At 35.5% G+C, this 22,872-nt stretch overlaps 1 protein-coding gene across 41 annotated transcripts in view; it reads left to right on the top strand.

Annotated features, from left to right (window-relative positions):
• The window catches only part of CNTN4 (contactin 4), a 1,001,048-nt gene that overhangs the window by 185,576 nt on the left and 792,600 nt on the right, over positions 1-22,872 (top strand). For 6 of the 41 annotated variants that reach the window (XM_084989189.1, XM_084989186.1, XM_084989204.1 and 3 more), the window contains one exon: positions 15,000-15,047. The exons of the other annotated variants lie outside the window; for them this stretch is intronic. The gene's annotated coding sequence lies outside the window, so the exon portion shown is untranslated. The remainder of the gene's footprint in view (positions 1-14,999; positions 15,048-22,872) is intronic. 41 annotated transcript variants of the gene reach the window in all.

Genomic DNA, 22,872 nt, shown 5'->3' on the forward strand with positions numbered 1-22,872 from the left:
CCTATGGTTGTGCAGCAGTAACGAACCTGACTAGTATCCATGAGGATGCAGGTTCGATTCCTGGCCTTGCTCAGTGGGTAAAGGATCCGGTGTTGCTGTGAGCTGTGGTGTAGGTTGTAGATGCAGCTTGGATCCTGTGTTGCTGTGGCTGTGGTGTAGGCTGGCAGTTACAGCTCCGGTTCAACCCCTGCCTGGGAACTTCCATATGCTGCAGGGTGGCCCCCCCAAAAAAGAGACCAAAAAAAGGATGAATTTGCTCTTTCCTCCCCTTCCTCATAGGGCCACTGCCATTTCTGTGTTTGGGGATTTTTGGATAGCCAGGAAATATTATTTAATTTAGCCTTAGTTAAATAAAATATTATATATTCTTTTTGATTAGAGTGGCAAAAAAAGATACTGTCCTATTTTTAAAAATTAAGTTCATACTACTTATTTTTCTTTATTCATAATATATTATGGACACAGGTTTTATATTTTTCTGTACACAATACACCATCGATTCCATTGAAAAATAAAATTGATGTCACTCTTTTGAAGCAATGCCCTGGAGCATAGATATTAAAAAAGATGAGGCTATTCCCCCATTTTAACTTGTTGTCTAGTTGATATATTCATTTTTATCCAATTTCTTTTATATACTAAAAATCAACTGTTAGGAATTCCTTCTGTGCAGCAAGTTAAGGATCCAGAGTTGTCATTGAGGTGGCTCAGATCACCTCTGTGGTGCCGGTTTGATCCCTGGCCTGGGAGCTTCCACATATGGTGGACATGGCCAAAAAAAACCCCCAATCCCAAAAAACAAAATGAAAAAAACCCCAAAAACCCAACTGCTGGAAAAGTGAATAGGTCACTCATTTTTGCTGATTTAATTTTATTTTGGCCTAAGCTAATCCAAGTCATCTCAGTATGTATGTAAGAGAAATGTGTGATGCTTTCTACACGTACTCTACATTCATATTTATATGAGATAGAATATTGCTTGGTGTGTAATAGGTGCTTGATACATATTGACTTAATGAGTGAAGGAGTATACTTACTAAAATCAATAGTCTCTAATGAAATGATTGAGTTTATTTTTCCCTCCACCATAGTTGAATGGTAAATATACTCTTGAAAAAGCTTTTAATTATAACTTAGTACATTAAGTCACATTGGAAATAAAGTGGATTTATTTCCAAATGATACTTCAGCAAAATATTTGTTTTGTTACATTATTATATTTTTGTATTTCTTTTGGGTCCTTCTTATTGCTTTATTAACTTATAATATTTTGATATTTTTCTAAACATGTTTCCGTATGTTCCCAATATTTATGTATCAATAAAAATAAAACCTACTTTCTACTTTTCCTTTTTCTTTCGTTTCTGTTGATTATGTGCCATATACATGAACGAGAAAGAAAAAAAGAGGGAGGTGTCTATTGGAAGTGAAACAATATTGCATTTAATAATGGTCAAATCATAGACCATCACTTTGATTTTACTGTTCAGCTCTTATAAATTATATTGTCTTTTTTCTCTGTTAAACTGTAGACTTAACATGGCTGATTATTAAAAGCCCATCCACTAGGAAACTTAACTCGCATACTTGAGTAAGGTGATAAAAATGTTGAATCCCTTTAAGTACATACTGGCTTGATAATTGTATTTGATGATTCACTGGTCTTCTAAAGCATTATAAAATACTTGGTTCTTTCTGAATTCATCAATACTGTTGATGTCTAAGGACTTCAGGAAAAAGGTTGTCTTAAATTATTTATTATGTCTGCTTGCCAGCGTGTTTTGTTTGCTTACTTAATGTTTACCTTTTATGCTAGTTAAGTCTATTTTTAATTTTTCTGCTTGTTTTATAGACTATTATATTCACAAAAGCAGAACAGATAATAAAGCACAAAAAAAAAATGCACGTAGAGTGATGGCATAATTATTATATAAACGGCCAATACAAATAGTTTAAGATTCAAAGAGCATTCCTAGAGTCAAGAATTACTAGTTTGCTTTTCATTTAATTGAAGTTGATCAAGGGGACTAGATAATTCTAAATCTTATGTATACTTTTGGCCATGTAATTGTTCTAAGCACATTGAAGACTTTGGTTCCTTTGTCAGAGTTTTAAGTGTTTAAGCCATTTCTGTTCTTGCTGCCTTGTTTTGCTGCCCAATTTGAATGAACAGTGATTTTATTTAAGATAGAAGTAGCCTTATTTCTTTTACTTTTTAAAAAATTTTTGATAGGGGTCAATGTTGAGGTATTTATGAGGAATAAGATCAGAAATTCAAAAGTGATGTTATGGTTTATTAACAAAGCAAAACAACAAATATTTTGCCACATGTTTCATACCCTAATTATAGAATTTCTTTTATCTAGCCTTTGATAAATTCATTGCTGGAAGCCCTGCTCACATATTTTCATTTAGTTGAATTATTTCCTTGAAGCAGAATACAACTTTCTGCTATTACTCTCCTCTTCAGTGGAATCAGTATGACCAAGATATGCCAAGATTTATTATTAATTTAACATTTTCAATTATATCTGCATAGCTGATAGATGACTTGTTACTTTCTGATATTCTGATTCAAGAAGTTTCATTGAGGATTACAAAAAGATTCTTAGGTTTTCTGTCTCAATAAGTATTTAGAAAGTTACCTGCTAATAAGAAGTAGACCTAGATAGTTGTGGAATGAAATATTTTTTTTTTAGAATGACATATTGCCTAAGGTAACAATGAAAGAGTGTTTTCCTACATTTTAAATCATCTACTCCTGTTCAGTGCACTTTCTTTGCTCATGTTTGTGAACTCACCACCCATACTATAATTGGCTTTGAACTTCCTGGATCACAAATCCTGTATTTTGTAATTTTATTCACATAGTCTGTTTCTCTCATTATTTCTGGAAACTCTAACTTTTGACTTCACAGATACTTTGTATTAGCATATCGTGTCTTAGCCTGATTTCCTGATCTTTATAGTTTTTTATTTTAGGTTGTTTTTATTATCCTCATATTGATTTGCTCATCTCTCTAATTGCCAAGTGGGGCTTATGAGGGCAGAGACCTTGTCTATTCCATCCACCATTACTTCCCAGATCCTCAAGATATTGCTTGGTCACAACAAGGATTCTCAAAAAATAAGTATACAGATACATCACATGATCATGTTTATACTGTATATCATAACCTATGATTATCAGTATCACAACAGATTTTTATTTTATATTTGCACACTTGTTCTTTTTTACATGTTCCACATACTTCTTACAACCTTATAAAAGCACAGGTACTATTATCCAAAGGAGGAAATGGAGACAGTTAAAAAATTTACCCAAACTATGTTGTAAGTGTAGATTGATTCTTTAGTCTCTATAATTTTCAGAGTTTTGACCTCAAAACGCTTGCTTTTCATTACTCTTCTGCATGTATCATCTTTCTCCCCCATATGTTTGTGAGATCTGGCCATGTGTGTGCCTATGAACATAAGCCTCATTTTTTTTTTTTTTTTTTTTTTTTTTTTTTTTTTGTCTTTTTGCTATTTCTTTGGGCCGCTCCTGCGGCATATGGAGGTTTCCAGGGGTCGAATCGGAGCTGTAGCTGCCAGCCTACGCCAGAGCCACAGCAGCAAGGGATCCGAGCCGCGTCTGCAACCTACACCACAGCTCATGGCAACGCCGGATCTTTAACCCACTGAGCAAGGGCAGGGACCAAACCCGCAACCTCATGGTTCCTAGTTGGATTCGTTAACCACTGCGCCACGACGGGAACTCATTTTTTTTTTTTTTTCCTTTTCTTTTAATGGCCACATCTGCAGCATTTGGAAGTTTCTAGGTTAGGGATTGAATTGGAGCTGAACCTGCCAGCCTAAGTCATAGCTACTGCAACACCAGATCTGAGCCACATCTGTGATCTATACTGCAGCTTGAAGCAGTGCTGGATCCTTAACCCACTGAATGAGGCCAGGGGTCAATTCCACATCCTCATGGAGACTATGTTGAATTCTTAACCCTCTGAGCCAGAACAGGCACACCAAGCCTCATTTTCTTGGTCAATCTGTGAACACAAATTAGGTCTTCATTAACCAGGTGATAAGGAAGAAACGAGGAGAGGTCTGTGAAATTGTGTCTAATGGTGATGATAATAATCAACATTTGGACAGTGCCTTATGTTTTGTAAAGAGTTTTGCATATGAATTCTCATCTAGTCATCGTCATATTATAATTTGAGGAGCTATGCTTGCAGTTGAAAATGTCATGTCTGCGTCTGGTGGGTAAGTGGCAGCCCTGGGACTCAAATCTAGATATTTTGTTTTCTTTTCCCTCCATTTCATTGTGGTACCTGCAGATAATTACCTTCTCCTGATCCTTCTTTGTTTTCTGTTTGGCCACTGTTTCTGGGAACTTTATTGTTTTCAAGCTTTTTTGTTTTGCTCACCAATGTTTCCCATAATTTCTACAGATGATTGGAATTTTGTATTTTATAAAGTGCACACTGAAGAAAGATACTTGGCCATAGTTAGAATTTTTTGTATCATTTAAAGTGTGATGGAACTCAGTTTCTTACCCCGAAGTGCAGGTAGTGGTTCGTTTACTCTCTACCACACAATGTAGCTATGGGATTAAAACAGGGTTTCTTAGCCTCAGTTTTTGACATTTGGGGCCAGTAATTCTTCATTGTGGAAGGATGCCCTGTGCTTTGTTTGTTTTGAAAGTAGCTTCTACCCAGTAGCACCTTCTTAGTTGTGACAGCCAAGGAATGTCTTTGGACAATGCCAGTTTTGTTTGTTTCTTTGTTTTGTTTTGTTTTGTTTTTATCTTCCTGGGGAAACAGAATTGCCCCTGGTAGAGAATTTGTTGATTAAATTAAGATAATGAATATTCAAATGTTTTGTAAATTTTGAAGCACTCTTTAAATTCAAGGTATTAGTGGGATGAGCTTTAGAACAATAAAGGTTCTCTGAGGTGGAGGGGGCAAACAGGCAGAAGAGAAAGCAGTGGATACACATTAAGGATAAGGGCTGGCCACTTACTGTTGCTGCCTTATGAAAGTTCACTCACTTGGATGCCTGCTATAAATTTTTTTGCTTTTGCATAAATTTCTTGCTCTAAGCAAATACTTAATATAATGTTGCCTCTTAATAGGACTTTCCATTACAGATTTAAGTTTTCATTACTTTGTGAAATATTCTGCAGCACATTCACTACCATATGATGAATAATTAAAACTAAATTGCACTTGTCACAATAAATGAGCACATCGCATTTGGAGATAGACAAATCCTAATTTTTTCCCACATGGTTTATTGCATTTTATTCTTATTTGTGCTGTTTGGTGCTGTGTAGTGACGCAAAGTTATTATTCAGAGTGAGAGCTTTTATGCTTTATTAGTTTTGTTGAATTGAGATTGTAGAAGGTGCCAATTAAATTTAAAGGTCTATATGTTGGTTTGTCTACTAAAAGTAAAAGTCTGCAAATCCTCTGAGATGGCATGAACATGTTATTACTCATGTTGTTATTATTGAGTCTGCTGATATCCATACATGAGATATTATTAAAATGACACATTCATATATTATTTATATAATAGGCTTTGAGAAAGATGTCCAGGAGAAGAATGTGAGCATCTTTTCCATCAATAACTTTTTACAACTTTATTGTGCTATAACTTGCTACGTTTACCATCAGGGATAGAGTCCTGAACAGCAGCACCAACTATTCCAGGTTGCAGAGAGTCAGTTCAAAAATTAGATGGAATAGAGCAAATAGTGTAGGACAAGCCTGCCTCATTGTTCTTTCCTTTCAGTGGAGTATTGCTCAGATGTGGAAGTTAGTTTAATTTTCAGACAGAACTGTGTACCTTGAGAATGGCTGGACATCTTCCACTTGTACTACTTTTTGTTATTGTCAGAACTGATCAAATAAATCTGCCTGAGTGTCTGTGTGTGGGATGCATGTTGAAAGGGATTTTATTTTTGCCCAATAAGTCCCAAACATGCTGTCGTCTTCATTTTATTTTCTCTTTCCCATCTTAGAGTGCCTTTTGCAACTTGCCTCACAAATCACATTGTCTCTACTTATTACCCAGCCCTATCGCCAGCTGGTAAAATGCATTTTTTCCCTCAGCAAGATTCAGTTTTCCCTTTCCTTATTCCCTGTATGTTTCTCTTCACTTTTAATGGGAAAATTGCAAATATATTTCTAACCCTTTCTGTACACTTTCCATTTATTGAAAACTCACACTATATAAAGTAATGTAGAAGGGATACCTAAAATGTTTCATCTGTTTTTCCACTGTGTATTCCCAACTGGACCATTTTTTCCAGATATTTTTTTTTCCTTCTTTGCAATTTCATCTACATCATGTAATTCAGGAAAATAACAGCTTTTTTTTCAGATTCATTTTGTACAGTATACTTTCTGATTAACAAAAAACTGCCTGAGCCCACTTAGACTTTTTCCAATTTTATGGATGGGTTTTGTGTAAAGGAATAAAAATCTTCATGCTGAAGTAAGTTCCATTTAGGCCCTGGGTGAAGGGTGGGTTTTATTAGCTTGGACTTAACTTATAACCTCTCTCTGCCATATTCTTTTATTTCACCTGAGAATCCTATCTTCTGTTTTTTTCCTGCTCAGAGAATTTTAGAAGTGTGCAAATGTGAGGTATATGAATATGGGAAATACTTGTGTAGTTCTGTGTGAATTTTCAAATGCATTTTTTTGAAGCTTGTTTTCTGATATCTTTCCCATCAGACCCATTAGAACTTTAAATAGCATTTCTTCTTCACCCTATTCTAGGTAGAGTTAGAGTTGGCAGCAAGAGAAAGAAAACCCATAATAATGGAAACTTAGATGACACAAAAGTTGATGTTTCTCTTTCAAGTAAAATTCAAAGTAGTCAATCCAAAGCAGTCACAGTGGTGCAGGATGTTAGGGATCCGGGCTTTGTCAGATGCTGTCCTTGTCCTTGTCCTTGCAAATGGAGGTTTGGTGTCATAGTCACATTCCAAACAGCATAATGGAGAATAGGAACAATTATTTTCTCTTTAGGATCGTTCCCATTAGTGGCCACACAACTACTCTGGTAAATCCTATGGATTAGCACTTAGTTATATGATCATGTGTAGCTTCAAAGAAGACTGGAAAATAGAGTTCTTATTCTTGTGGCCCTGTGGCCAGCTAAAATTTCTGTCTTATGAAAGAAAATGCTAGCAGTATTTTCCCCACAAATATTAATTTTGATATATCATACATGTGAGACTATATTATTGCTGAGTAGATTCTGAACTACCTGTGGACAGAGAGTAGCATAGTAAAATAATTTTGTGTTGCCAGTCTTAACTTACTTCCCCACCCAAGCAATGAATAGGTAGTCATGGAAAATATACATGAAGAGTATCTTTTAATGTGAAACATGTCCAAAAATGAGACTCATTTTTTAAAAGTTTAGAACAGTTTTATACAATCAATCTTTATTCTTTTAATATTATTGGACATTTTTTTTTGGCCATGCCCATGGCATGTGGAAGTTCATGGACCAGGGATCAAACTCATTCCATAGCAGTGACCCGAGCCACTGGAGTAACAATGCCAAATCCTTAACCCACAGCAGCGCAAGTGAACTCTTCATTGAACATCTTATGTACTAAGTACCATAGTCAGATTATTTTAGTTTTTCTCATACTGGTAACTGTGTTATAACTGTTTATCAAGGCATATGGTGGATTCCTCTTTGGAAAATCGGACTTTAGACTTAAATTTTAAAGCATTTAAGAGGATAATTCTCTTTACTATTCATTTTTCTATTTAAAGCTTTTTTTTTGGGGGTCACATTTTCCTCTGACAGCTTTTTGATTCTTCTTTAAAAAAAAAAAAAAAAGAAGGAAAGAAAAGAAAATCCCAAACTACCATGGTAGGATGGAGATTTGATCCCCTTGGAGGGTTTTTAAACAAGGGCTGTTAACCACAGTTGAGATCCTGGCACTTCTGAGACAAGGAACCTTAATGTTCTGGGATCAAATTAATTAAATGTTTCATTTAGTGAGCACTATTGTTGAAGGACATGCAATGCCTTCTACACAAACTGATTCCTTGGTAAAGAACAGCATTGCTGTTTTGAGTGTTCTGGAAATGTCACAGGATTGGAGACTTCTCTGAGGATTGCTGGAGCATTCTCAGGAGAGGAAGGTTATTTGTAGCAGCAACAGCTACCACCACACTCAAGCGAAACGCTTGGCCTGAAGTTTTTAGATACCAGAAGAATATGGGCTCTCTGGTACTAAAATCAAAGGCATAATTACCAAAGTTATTGTTATGGCTCCTCAAATATAAGAAGCAGTGGAGGGATACACTTACTGTTACAGAATTTTAGAGGGAATTCAAGAATGCAATGCACTTATTGGCAAGGATCTGTCTTGTCTCAAAGAAACAAAGATGATGCCTGGGGAATTTCCCTTTCAGGAATGTAAAGAGCTTCTGATGAGTGAACTTTGCCTGTGTCTAAAAGATATCATTCACCTCCTTTCCTGGCTCCTGTGCCAAACATGGCTATGTGGTATAGAAATTGAGCATAACAGCCATTGAAAGAACCATGTGCTCAGGTAACACAGCCATTTAGGAATAAGTAGGTGTCCTTTGAGTTGACCTGCACGTGTTTGTAAAAGCAGCATAAGTATCTCCTCTTCTCTTAGGAAGAGGACTGTTTCAAAGAGCCGTTTTCTTTCCAAACAAAGACATTCATTCTGAAGACAAATCAGCAATTTCACAGCTGGTTTGTGAAATCCTGAAATGATGTATACAAATCAAAGCAGGAGAGATTCGTTTGGAATGAAAGGAATATTTGAATTGCATCCCAATTTCTAATAAGATATTGTTTCATGGTTCTGCATCATTATAAACACGCCATGTGTGTTACACATGACAATCCTATCTCATCATGACTCATGAACTTTATGAGAAAGTGACAGTTTGAAAGCATAGAATTTGGGTTTGGATGGAGCTGTGTTCTCTATTCCATCTCCTTTTCCTACTTTCTCATTCTTAATTGACCATGCTGTGTAAATTAAATCCCCTTCTGATGCATTCCTCAGCAGTTAAATGAAAACGCTCATTGCTTCCTAAATTAACCTATTATGTTTTGAGAGGGTATTAGATTTTTTTTATGTACATTGAAAAAAAAAAACCGCTTTATCGACTTTTTATTCTGCCACCTGGAGTCACATAGGACCAAAGCTTTCCATTTTATGTATAAGAGTCCCTATGTATTTACAGTATATAAGATTACCATATAATCTTGTCCTCTGGAACCTTTCGATTCTCAGACTAGGGTTGTCGCAATGGAGGGAATGAGAAGTAATCACATTCTTGATATGTAGCAGCAGCAGCGTGAAGGTATAGTCCACAAGGATTGATCGTAGGCTAAATGGGGGCTGTCAGTGTTTTTGACCTGAACACATTTTACTATGCTCTCAATACACTAAGTTTGATATTAAATCAGAATCAAATGTGCATTCAAATAGTTGCTCCATAATAAACCGATAGGGCTGTTGTAAGTCTGAGACAATGTTTGCCAGGCAACTGGATACCAAATAGGACCAGAAAAGTCATGCTCTTTGACTTGAGACAGCAATCCTATTATAATTAGTACAGATGAAGATTAGAAATTTAGCACTCAGCTTTATTTTAAAGACTAAACATATACTTTTGAATAACCAGTATTTATATGAAGGTGATTCAACAGGACTTAGAATGTAACGGTCTTTGATAAATTACCAGGGGATACATCTTCAGTCTAGAAATATTATACCCCATTTATTGTCATGAAATTTTCAGTTACTTTGAGAGCAGTGATTGGATTCTTTTATATGGTACCTGTTGGATTACAGGAACTCAGTCCATGCACTCTGAACTATTATTGAACTATAGTTAATCTGTAAGTGGATTGGTTGTACAAATTAGATTTCAGTTAATGTATGATCTATTTATATTTATATATCTTTGGGAAGAAAATAAAAAACTATTCTGGAAAAATCTGAACCTCTCTATAACACTTTACAACTCCTTTACCTACTTTTTCATCCATGGGGAGGCAAATAACATCATACCTGAGATTAAAATGTATAGGGCAGAGAAGGCAGGAATCATAGGCATATTTCAACCTTTAACTCTTATCTCTGTGGTAAGAAACGGTTGGTTCTTTCCTGTTTATACATGCAGAGAGGAAATGAGGTGGCTAATTATTTTGTGATAAACGGGTTTTTCCACGTATCTAGAAGGTAGTTGAGAAGTTTAAGTGCCAGGATGACAAATTAACTAAATAGGCATCTGCCCGAATGTCTGATACATTAGTTGTCCTGCCTATAATAAAACTGGGCTGCCTTGAGAAATAAAAGAAAGCGAATTCCAAATGTGGATTATGTCTCCCAAACTAGTGACATTTTCAAAGGTGTGCCCTTCAGACAAGAGCAGAAATAAACTGCACATTAAAAGAATTAGCACTCAGAGGCCTTTGTTTAATCAATGGTTAGTTTGGTGGTGATTGTACAAACTCACTACATTAAATTTAATCAGGGATGTTTCTGGCATGTGGGTGGCAACCCTACTGATTAATTCATTTATATTCTGGAAATAAGATATGTTCTATGGGATGCATTTCCCACAGTCTGGGGATTCTACAGTTGCATTTCAGCGTCTCTGAATTGCTGCTTTGTTCACAGTCTCAGAGCCAAAGTCTTGCTGGATTCTGTGCACTGATGAACCCACCAGGCTAAGAATGACAGACAGGAAATGGCACCATGTTAGTTCATCTCTTGGAAGAACACTAAAGGAACAGTTTAGATGGCTGTAAATACTTGAGGATGTTGATGTCATTCACGTGAATTGCCCTAAGAAGCCAATTATGAGTGAAAAGGGAGATCATGCTAAAAGAAGATTCTTGAAGAAATAGACCTTCTTCACTGGGGTGCTGAAATTGGCTGTGTTTAACTATGTCTATGATGTAATGGATTATATTAACACTGTAAGTTAGAGGGTAGAAAAGAGACTGGATAGATTGTAGTGTCAATTCCCCATTTCAAAATTAATGAAAAGGAGACTCTAAAAAGTAAAGTTACTTTATTTTAGATGTAAAGATTGTTTGGATGGTAGTTCCTGTCATGGCTCAGTGGTAACGAACACAACTAGTATCTATGAGAGCACAGGTTCGATCCCTGGCCTCACTCAGTGGGTTAAGGTTCTGATGTTGCCATGCACTTTGGTGTAGGGCACAGATGTGGCTCACATCTGGCATGGCTGTGGCACAGTCCAGCAGCTGCAGCTCCAGTTTGACACCTAGTGTGGAACTTCCATATGCTGCAGGTATACCACCCCCCACAAAGAAAAAAGATAGTTTTTAGTAAAGCTTTGAACTCAGGACTCCTAGTTCACTTAGTGAACCCCTTTTCATAGCATGTTTAAAGTGTGTGTATGTGTGTGGATGTTGGGAGGATGGGTTCTAGACGTTTGAAGACAGAGAAGTAAAGGAATATGTGGGATCACCCTGGGTAAAAATGTCATTTGAGAAGTTCCTGTTGTGGCACAGTGGAAACAAATTCAACTAATATCCATGAGGATGCAGGTTTGAGCCCTGGTCTTGCTCAGTGGGTTGGTGATCTGGCATTGCCCAGAGCTGTGGTGTAGCTCTCAGACATGTCTTGTATTCCTTGTTGCTGTGGCGCTGTGGCTCTGATTCAACTCCTAGCCTAGGAACTTCTATGTGCTGAGGGTGGGGCCCTGAAAAGCAACAACAAAAAAACCCAAAACAAACAAAAAAGTCACTTGACTCTAGGTGTGAGAATGGGACAGGAGTACTTGTTAGGATCTACAGGGCCTTGCTTCCCCAGTTTCACGGATGTTTCAGAGATGCTCTAGGATGACTGCCAGTTAAGGCTACTGATGTATACTTTGTCCATGCTCACTGACATGATGGCAAGAATATGGTGGTTGTGATCACTTTCTAGTATTAATCATGTGATTACTTGAGGAAGACTCAAGTGTGCTGTGGCAGAAAATAGATCTTAGAATGACCCAGGATAATTACATGTCTTTAGTGAATCCTGGGAGCTACAGGCCATGGCTCAGTTCCTTCTGTTCTACACATTTCTCATAGTCCGCCTGCCTCCTGAAATGCAAATCAGCCGTCTTGTGTATGTGGAATACTAGTAGCTTATAGGTTTGTAGGCTTAAGTGTCTTCTGTGTCTTAATTATTTCTGAGGTTGAACAATTCTTTTTTTCTTTATAGAAAGCTGAGTATTAATTTGGCCTCTTCTTATGAACTTGGGGACCTATCTGCTTTTGGTTTTCTATTGTAGCAAAAAGAATTTAGATGGTAGAAAAAAATCATACTGTTTCTCACATGGTTTAATTTATGTTTGTATCTAATCAGCCTATTTATTCTGAACTTGCAGTCACCAGATATATGAACAAGTGTATATTTCTTCCTCTTTCGCTTGTATCTCATTTGCCAAATAGTTTTGTTATTGTTGGTAAGAGAGGGTGGAATATGATGGAAAGATCCTGAATTTATCCCTGCGTTTTGATCCTAAGTATGCTCCTGAATGAGCCTCATATTTTGTGAATTTGCTCATGATTTTGAAGGGAGTAAATATGTGGACTCTGTAGCCATAGGGCTGAGTTTTCTGCCTCTGCATTGACCCGATGTGTTATCTTTATCCCTTTATATGAACTCCTTTAGCCTCCATCCATTTCTTCATTTGTTAAGAGGGGATAATAATAGCACCTACATCAGAGAATTATTATGAAGATGAAATGAGTTAATATTTGTAATGTGCTATGTAATTATTCACCATTATTATTTTAATAGAAAAATCATTAGTTAGATTATCTTGTTAAGGAAAAGAATAGTATGATTCTAGGTAGAGAGCTAATTTATATTTTTGTCCTGCTGGATTATCTGCTTTTATCAATGCCTCTGAATCAGGGAATGAGATGATCTGCAAAAGAACTGCTTTGTGGGGTCCTACTCCCATCAAATGGTTTTTTGGAGCCTAAACACTAAGAATCAACTCTTCTTAACTTGAGACCCTCACCTTCTACCACCATCTGAATTTACTTCTCAGTAAATAACTTTTTGAAATTCAGAATTATGTCATATAATTACTCTGTATATCAAAATCTAAATCATAGTTAAAAACTATTATACAAAGAATACTAAAAAGTCATTAAAACCATATTTTTGGAGAATATTTGAAAATATGGGAACATGTTCACAGGATGTTAAGTGGTAAAAACAGGTTAACATGTTCTAAAACTCTATTTCCGTATAATTCTAAATTTGTAATCGTCTAAGAATTTTATAATCATGAAAAATGTTATTAAAATATTATAATCCTATGATAAATTTTAATGAGTACATTTTTGATTTGGCCTTAACATTTTCCAAAATGAAAACTTCTGGAGTTCCCATTGTGGCTCAGTGGAAACTAATTCGACTAGTATCCATGAGGACGCGGGTTCAATCCCTGGCCTCACTCAGTGGGTTGGGGATCTGGCATTGCCATGAGCTGTGGTGTATGTCACAGATATGGCTCCAATTTGACCCCTAGCCTGGGAACCTCTATATACCGTGGGTTCAGTGCTGAAAAAAGAAGAAAGAAAACGTCTTTGAAGGTTTCTTTTTATTCTGATTATAAAAGTCATTAAGGTTATTGTAGCTATGTCAAGCAAAACAAAAATATAAAATCATCTACAATCTCACCTTCTTAAAATGACCGTCATTAATAATATTAATATCTTCTGGGTATTTATATATGAATTTCTATATGCACCACTTCTTTCATTTTACCTAAATGGAGTTCAAATTATTTACCTTTTTCCACTCAAGAATGTCACCCATATTCCTGTTGCCCAAATAGAATAGGGTGACTTCCACTATCCTTCTAATGGTACAATCCACTGAATAGATGTATGACAGTATCTTAATGATAGACTTTTTTTCCTTTATCTGTCACAATTAATGCACTAAAACCTACACTTGGTAAACATTCTTATGTATACCAATTTGTATTACCAATAAATCTACGTGAACATAGTTTTAGGCTTTTTAAAATCTCATTACTGTTTTAATCTACTCTTATTTAAATGTTAATGAGGTTGAGTATCTTTTCATATGTGTACTTGAGCCCCTCATCTAGACAATTGGATTCAAATTACGGTATAACTGTGGTCTTTCAATTCGTTGGAAGGAGTATTTTAAGACTATCAGGAACACTAAGAAAGCTCTTTTTCCTTTTAATTGTACTCCCACCCTGGTGATTCTGGCCTCCTTCCTGCGAGGATAAGGTTGTGATTGGACTTCCAGTCATCACTTTTGTAATATTGTAATTTTCCAACCACAGGAAACTGTTGGCATCACAATCCAGGCTGTAGCTGAGGTGTGCTTCAGGGGACTGATGGAGCCCTGTGATCCTGCCCTGTTAGGTCCTTTTAGAGAAGCTGTGTGTGCCTGACACCAGATAGCTCTCTGTATCTTCAGGCAGGAATGAATGTTATGTTTTTAAATACCACTTAAGGATGTAAAGTCTTCTCTTAGATTAATCTTGGAGGGAAAAAAAAATAAATGTAACCTCAGAATTTCCTTAGTGATCCAATTTTTTTGCCTTATCTCGTGCTGGAAGTGGTATACTGACTAGATGTGGGGATGCCATCCAAAAGTTGAAATGTTATTAAAGATCTTTTTTAAAAATTACAGTAATGACAGTAAACCATGATACTGTTCAGTTGTTTACAAAATTTTTCAATGACCATTTAAAAAATAATTATTTGTTGTATTCATTTTCACTTTGTAATTGATTTTGTGTATCCTTATGTAGGTGTTTATAATCTCCAGTCCTGTTCTCTGTTTTTCTTTTCCTTTATCTTTTTGTCCTGTGTGTCTGTGTGTGTGCACATGTATATATGCACTCACATATTTCTTAAATTTATATTTTTATATATTTATATTTACATTTCCCCAGGGAAGTGATTAAAGGCTCATTTCAGCTTTATCTGCAATGAAAACGATAGTAAGTATTATTGATTGCACATGTTTTTTGAGTTAGTTTTCTTGCACTCCTGATGTCTTACTGGAGACATTAAGCTTCACCTCTTGGTCTTATTTGTGGTGACTTTCATGACTGTGTTTAGGATGATGGTATTGGTTGGAAGTCAGTTGTCTGAATCCTCAAGCTTGTTTGTCCTATGGACTGGGGGGTTTGGGATTGGCATATGCACACTGTAGTATATAGACTGTTTGGCCCACAGGGACCTGTGTTATACAGCACAGGGAACTCTACCCAACATTCTGTGATAATCTTTATGGGAAAGAGTCTGAAAAAGAATGGATGTCAGTGTATATGTATAACTGAATCACTTTGTTGCACAGCAGAAATTATCATAACATTGTAAATCAACTATACTTCAATAAAACTTTAAAAAATGAAAAATAAAACTGAAAAAAAAAAGATTTAATTGACGGAGCCTGCCAGATGAAGGAAATCTTTGACACACCATTGTGAAGGTCAGCTTCCTACTTTACTGTTTTCTTCTTAATACTAAATTATATTGAAGCAAAACCAAATCCCTGGGTTTACTGTATAACGAACCTGATATTAAATTGTAGCTCTGTCATTTATTACCCAGGCTTGTTTTATCCATGTAAAACAGAATATTAGTATCCCTCTTGATGTGCTTTATTTCATACTAGGTATCCAAGAAATAAAAGCTTCTTTCTCCTTTGCATCTAATGGGAGTTGAGCATTATTTTCCTATTCTACATAAACAGAGAGATATACATCCCTGAAGACTTGTGTGATAGAAAACATTCCACTCTGGATCTTAGGAAGGTAGATATGTTTTTCCATTCCTTCTCCAACCTACAGAGACCCATGCCATGCTCAAAAAAGTTTGCATCCCAAAATTACGAATCATCCTGGAAATTAATTGTTTTTCAAATCTGTAATTGTTTCAAGATAAAGGTTTCCTAACTTTTATTTTCACAAAATCCAGAGGAGTACCATATTTTTTCTAATTATAATCATTTTGGGGGGAGGAAGTGCATGGCTACTTATGTCTCACCCTCATCAGTAAATGCTACCCATCAGTGAATCACCTCCTTTCTCTTCTGTTAAAGCTGTCTCCAATGATAGTGTTAGAGGGTCAAGTGTATGAGCCTTAGAAAAAAGTTATAAAGATTTCTTGAGGGAGGGAGAGAAAATGGAGGAGGGAGAGGTAAGCAATGTGACCTGAGAAGAAGAAATTCTGTCCATGAAACTAAATGGTTACTGTCAACCTTCCTAATGAAAATGACAGATAGTAATAATATCAATAGCCCGTGTCCCTATGAAAGGGCTGATTAATTCCTTTGGTTTGAACACAAAGTTGGGAATTCCACAATGGGAATTCCATCTTATCAGATGGAATTTGTTTTGCTGATGTGTCAAAAGGCATAAGGTTGAAGGGAGAGTGTAGATGAATTAGTACAAATCCAAATCCTTAACTGAATAAACACCTCAAAGTGCATACATTTCTTATGTCCTCCACTGAGGGATTAGAATTATTTCCCTAGGGATACTAAGCTAAGAATTTGAGGTATCTAAAAATTTTGCATCTATGTCATTCATGTTTCATGTTAATCAGAGTCACTAAATGTTTACTGTGGTAAGTGGTCGACTGCATACATATTAACGAAATTGTGTAGGTGTCTCTGTAGAGTATTCTCTTCATGTAGAATTTGGATGAACCACTGTTTAAATCGTATTTAGTAAATTATATGGACAAATCCCAGTATTACATGAAGCATGGGTCATTTATGTGCTAATTGGATTATGTTTATTCCACATTTTTTTAAGTATCTGCCGCTTTTTTCATCTGCACCTCAGAGCCATGTTATTTACTGGAACCTAGGCACGTGAAAGTTTTCCAGAGTAATGTTATGAACCTTCATTTCTCTTGTGGTTCTATCCTCTTTTCTCAAGGATCCCTATTTCTTCTGAACTTTTTTAGCAATTAGTAGTTATATGCAATGAATTTATAATTTACATATAATTTCATATCTTTGATCAGAAAACAATTTCATTTGAAATTTTTTTTTACTTTTTAAAATTATAGTTGATTTATAATGTATGTCAATTTATGCTGCACAGCCAAGTAACTCAGTTATACATATATATATTATATGCCAAGTAACTCAGTTATATATATATATATATATATATATATATATATATAATTTCCATTATGATCTATCCCAGGAGATTGGATATATTTCCTACTACTATACAGTAGGACCTTTTTTTTTAATCCATTCTAAATAGTTTGCATCTATTAACCCCAAACCCCCAGTCCATCCAACTCTCTTTCCGTTGCCCCTTGGCAACCTTAAGTCTGTTCTCTGTGTTTGTGAATCTGTTTGTGTTAGGTAGATAGTTTCATTTTTGCCATATTTTAGATTCTACATATATGATGTCATATAGTAATTGTCTTTTTCTTTATGACTGACCCCACTTAGTATGATAAACTCACATTCATGTTGTTGCAAAGGGCATTATTTCATTCTTTTTATGGTTAAGTGGTATTCCATTATTTATATATGTACTACATCTTTTCAATTTATTCATCTGTTCATAGACATTTTGGTTTTTTCCCTTGGTTATTGTGAATAGTGCTAGTGTGAATGTAGGGGTGCACATAGCTTTTTGAATTAGAGCTTTATCTGGAAACATTTGATATATCAGGTGACTATAACATCAACAATAATTCTAACAACTGAAATTGAAAGTTTTAAAAGCAGCCTGTTACATATACATATAGATATGATTGTTTTCAACATATAAAAGTAGTTTGAGTTCATACCATTAGTGTACATAAGCTTTTAAGTATCTTCTGCATTATTTTTTATAGCTTCTCTTTGCCTGATTGATTATATTTTTATAATATTTAAGTAATGGATCAGTTAAATGATAAATATTTAGAAAGTTATACTTACTTATTTTTTATGATCCTCATAGCATAATGCATTGCAAATAAAATATCTTTTCTCAATAAATATCTTTTGTATGAACTAAATGTTGGCCAATTGCCAAAGTTATATGCTCTTTTAAAATAGGTCTTTTGTCCATAATTATGGTGATATAATATAGATCAGTGCAGTTGTTTTTGAAGAATTCATGTGCCTCAGGGCAGACCAATACATAAGTCTGTACATTTTTATATCATAGAAGATTATTGTATGAATAAATGTCAACAAAAGTGAAAAAAAAATTGGTAGTTTTGGTAAAAACAGACCAAAACATGTAAGAGAGAAGGAAGGAGCTCTGTGTTTTAGAATCCATTGTTTCACCAGGGAAATTTTAAAGGCTATGTGTGTTCATAAAATCCAAAGTCACTTGAGAATATATTATAGTACATTACTTGTTTCTGTATTCCTGTTTGAGAAAGGTAGTGTAAACATATTCTTGGCAGACTATCAACAAGGTTAATAATGAGCAAAATGCCTGTTGTGTTTTTTTTAATATTAAGAGAGTGCCCTGTAAAGTGATTGTACATGTAAGTTGCTGCTTAGTTCAAAAAATATTCCTTGAAGCTGAACAAAAGTTCCCATTAAACAGTTTATAGAAAAGTACAGAAAGGAATGTAATTTTCAGTAGACTCTTCTATAAAATATTTAGTATACTGTTTCTTCTTCTTTTTTTAATTTTTTTTCTTTTCCTGGTGTCCTTCCCTCGTAGCCCCATTCACAGCTGGGTAGTATTGTTACCTTTTAGAAAGTTTGTGTTGAATATTCCTAAGTCGACCTCATATATGTATAATGATTCATCTTTTCCTTCAGTCTCCATTGATGGCAGAATTCTCATTCAAGCTAGCATTATATACTGCTTGCTTTTTTCTTCATCCTGGTTTGTCCTTTTTTCGCTTGGTGAATATTGATCCCCTTCCATTGTAGGTGGGCTGCACCTACACGGCTCATTTGTGCTTACTTCCTTCTTGTTTGGAGACTCAGCAAGTTCAGCACAATGCCATTTATTGAATTTATCTGTCAATTTCTGCTTCCTTGCATGGCTGACTAATTCAATGGAATCAGCACAATACTAGAGTGCACAGGATAATGACTTAAATTTTTTTAAAGAAAATTGTAAATCAGAAAGAGACTTCAGATTTGAAGACCAGTCACTTCACAAGGTGACAACTTTTAAAGGTGGTACAGGACTTTCTAAGTGAATATGGCAGCAGACTTTGGTTTTCTGATGGGCTACCTCTTAACTTTTTATTACATATTTAAGATACACAGAAAGACACAAATCAGCAACCAGATCTTAAATAAGAATGAGCAGAACCTATAAATCAGGTAGAAACTCCTTCAAATAAAAACAAAGAAAAATAGATAATCTGCAATGAAATAAAAATTAAAATGTCCTTACTTCCTCCATATCACCAAGTAGTAAAAATTGGTAGAACAAATATCACTAACGGCTTAATCTTGGAATTGGCTTAGGAAATATGTTCTACTCTGCACATCCTAGAGAATACCAATATAGCAGCAAGCTGTGGATGAATTAGGAAAATAAACTGACCAATAATAAGCCAATTGTGTTACACACTGATGAAATATACCCGAAAGTATGTGACCCTTCCTGAACGGGGTACTTACCTATAACCAGAGCTAGAATACCACTTTCTTATCTCCTTATCACAGACAGGTCTTCTTTTTCTATGTCACTGCAAAAAAGTACAGATCTCAGAAGGCAACATGTTTGAGATAAATAACAAGGAGAGAGGGAGGCACAGCTAGCTATGGAAGGAGAAATATCATGCATCTTTTATACACATGGAAGTCTCCCTGCCCTGGAAAAGTTTCCCAACTTCTTTGTGACTTAGTTTTTCCCATTTTTAAAATAGGGGTAAAACCTTTCATAATATTATTGTGAGGATTTATAAGTAAGAATTAAGTCTGGTGTTCAGTGTATATTGGTGAGCATGGGATGGATAGTTGCCACTGCTATTGTTTAGCCTGGGTGTAGGCTTAGAAGGAAATGAATCCCTGCTGGCTTTGTGTATTGAGCTGATAGATCATGTTCATCAAGTTAAAATTCAGGTTTAGACCCGACAATTAAATTTGCCAACTTCATGTTTACTTTGTGGAGCAAAACTCCTGGCCCAAGTAGGTCTCTCCCTGTTCTGTATTTGTAAACAAATACAAAGAAACAGAGCAACTAATTGAAAATAATAATAATAATAAAAAAGCCAAATGAAATGATTGATTCAGGCAAGGGGCAGCAATTTTTTGATAAATTGGTTTATGGGGAGCCAGTTGATTTTATAATATCAAGATGGAACTATACATATAGCTTTCCAGTTATTCTCCAGGAATTAGACTGTTTTCGTTTTAATCCAGTAGCGAGTCAGATAAATACCTCTTGATATGATGCAAGATGGATAGACAACATCCATGATGCATTCAAGTCAGTTTTATTAATATCAGAGTATCAGGAGAAATGGAATAAACAAACTAGACATCACACAGATGCAGACAGACAAATAACAAACGTGAGACATTCTGTGGGACAGAGGCCTGATCTCTCCTACAAGTTAATATCTGGAGAAGGGACTGCACCGTATTAAAAGGAGTCAAAAGTACATAATGAGATGTGATGCTTGGTCATGAATTAGATCCTTATTTTGTCGAACCAGATCGAAAGGACATTTTTGTATATAGTGCCTGCTTGGATAAACCAGGGTATATATTATTTTAAAAAAATCAGCACTTTTGTTAAAATGTCCCTAGACACAGTTGAGATATATATATTCTTTATTACTTGTAAATGTTCTCTTTTATCATGTTTTCTTGATTACCATGTATAATATTGGACTAATCAATGAGTATTTATAAGCATAGTTATGAATCTTTTCTTCTTGGCTAAAGGGATATTTCTAGAATTGTTTATTACGGTCCTTTGAAAGGTAATTATAAAAGTAAGAGAAAGAAAGTGAGTCATCTCCCCCTTCTTCCTCCTTTCTTGTCTTTCCCCTTTGAACCCACACTGCAAAATCTTAATTTACCATTAAGCATACAATTGAAGAGTAATGCTCGTTGCTCTGGATTCCATAGCTAGTGGCACTTAGAATTGAAATGCAGGCAGTGTGATTCCAGACACCATGCTTTTAGTTAATATATTCTAGTTTGGCTATTAACCTGGGAATGTAAGGTCACAACCCTAGAGAACATGGTGAAATACTAGAATAAAAAAAGAGAAGCTCAATTTTACTGTTTTTCATGGAAAAACCTAATCTCTGTCGCCTACTTCTTTTGTCAGTTCCTAGGAACTTCTGTATGAAGTTTGGTACTTACAGCCCCAACTCCTGCAAAATTGATCTAAAATCTTCAACCCCAGTTAATTTAAGTTCTTGACAAGTTGGAAACATTATGAGAATGACACACATGGTTTTTGTTCCCATCACCTGGGGAAGGCATATCTTACTGGCATCAACCTCCAGCACAGTCCTGGAGTGACAGAAGCAGCCCTTCAGACGTGGCACCTACTTGCTGTGTTAGTGAAAAGCTGAGATTTGGCTGGCGTTTTCCACACTCTTGACAGTTCATGACATGCCAAAGGGATGAAACAGAAAGACTGCACACTGAAAGTTTGCTGTGACCTAATAAGCAAAGTTAGAGAAGTCATTCCTGGGCACATAAGAGATTTCATAGCTTTGTTTTAAAAATAATGCCTAACAATTACCGGGTTTTGTGGTTAGTAGATAACACCTCTACTATATTTTGAGAACTTCTGGTGCTTTAACATGCATAGCAGCCTTGACTTCAGGCTCTGAGGTCAGGTAGTAGTATGATTTTAACCAAATTATTGCTTGGAGCTTTGGTGTACTCATCAGTTAGGTAGGGATGATGGTAATACATAGCATATATTTTAGTCATGACAGTAAATAAAATGCCTAGTAGTGGGACTGCCCAGTATATACTTACCGCAGCCACCATACTTGTTACTCCTCAAAAAGATTCTTCAGAAACTAAGCACTGGAATGCCCTGCAAGTATTTTATAATCTCTTCTATTCACTGTCCATTGTGGTCTTTTCTCTCTCAAGGCTGCTTTCTAGCTATCCCTGAAATAATACAGCAATTTTTGTGGCCCATGACACCCTTTGTCATACATGACAGTGTCATCATATGCCAACTGATGGGTTTTTATTTTTTTCTTATTCTTGACATGCTGTTGGATTTCACATATTTGCTTGGAAAAAGGTTTGGCTAACAGCTTCCTATATTATTAACTGTTTTGCCTTTTCCCTTTTTGCCTTTTTATTTAATGTTAACTATGTCAGTTGCTTCATTTGTTAAGTGCATCACTTCTGTTTGTCTAATGTCATCTTGCTCTATGGCGAGAAAGATAGGTTAGCTTTAAGCAATATAACTGTAGTTGGGTATTCCTGACTCATTTATTTTTGGAGGCAACTCTACTGATTCTGACATGAAGATTTTCAATGTGTTTTAAGTTTTAATAAGTTGTCATCTTTTAACTTTCCACATTTTCCCCAATAGCCATTCATTTTTCCCCTTTATTTTTACATACACCTACTCAATTTCTATAATAAGCCATTGAAATATTCTTATTTTCCTGTATATTACTATTTATTAATGTGTTGAAGGTAAGAGATAAATGTTACTGTCTGATAGATCATGAATATAAACTTTTATTTTACAGTTGATTTTCCTGTGAATACTCATTTCACACAGTTTCCAGGTGCTTGGCCTGAATTTTATGAGGCCAGTTAAATGCAGTAAACATATATAAAATTACTAAAAGTGAATCAGTGGTGACAGGCATTTAATGGCTTTTGTT

Source organism: Sus scrofa, chromosome 13, assembly GCF_054392235.1.
Source record: "Sus scrofa isolate SSC_HxYL_T2T_F1_AM1 chromosome 13, Sscrofa_HxYL_maternal_Yorkshire_Landrace_v2.0, whole genome shotgun sequence".
NCBI lineage: Eukaryota > Metazoa > Chordata > Mammalia > Artiodactyla > Suidae > Sus > Sus scrofa.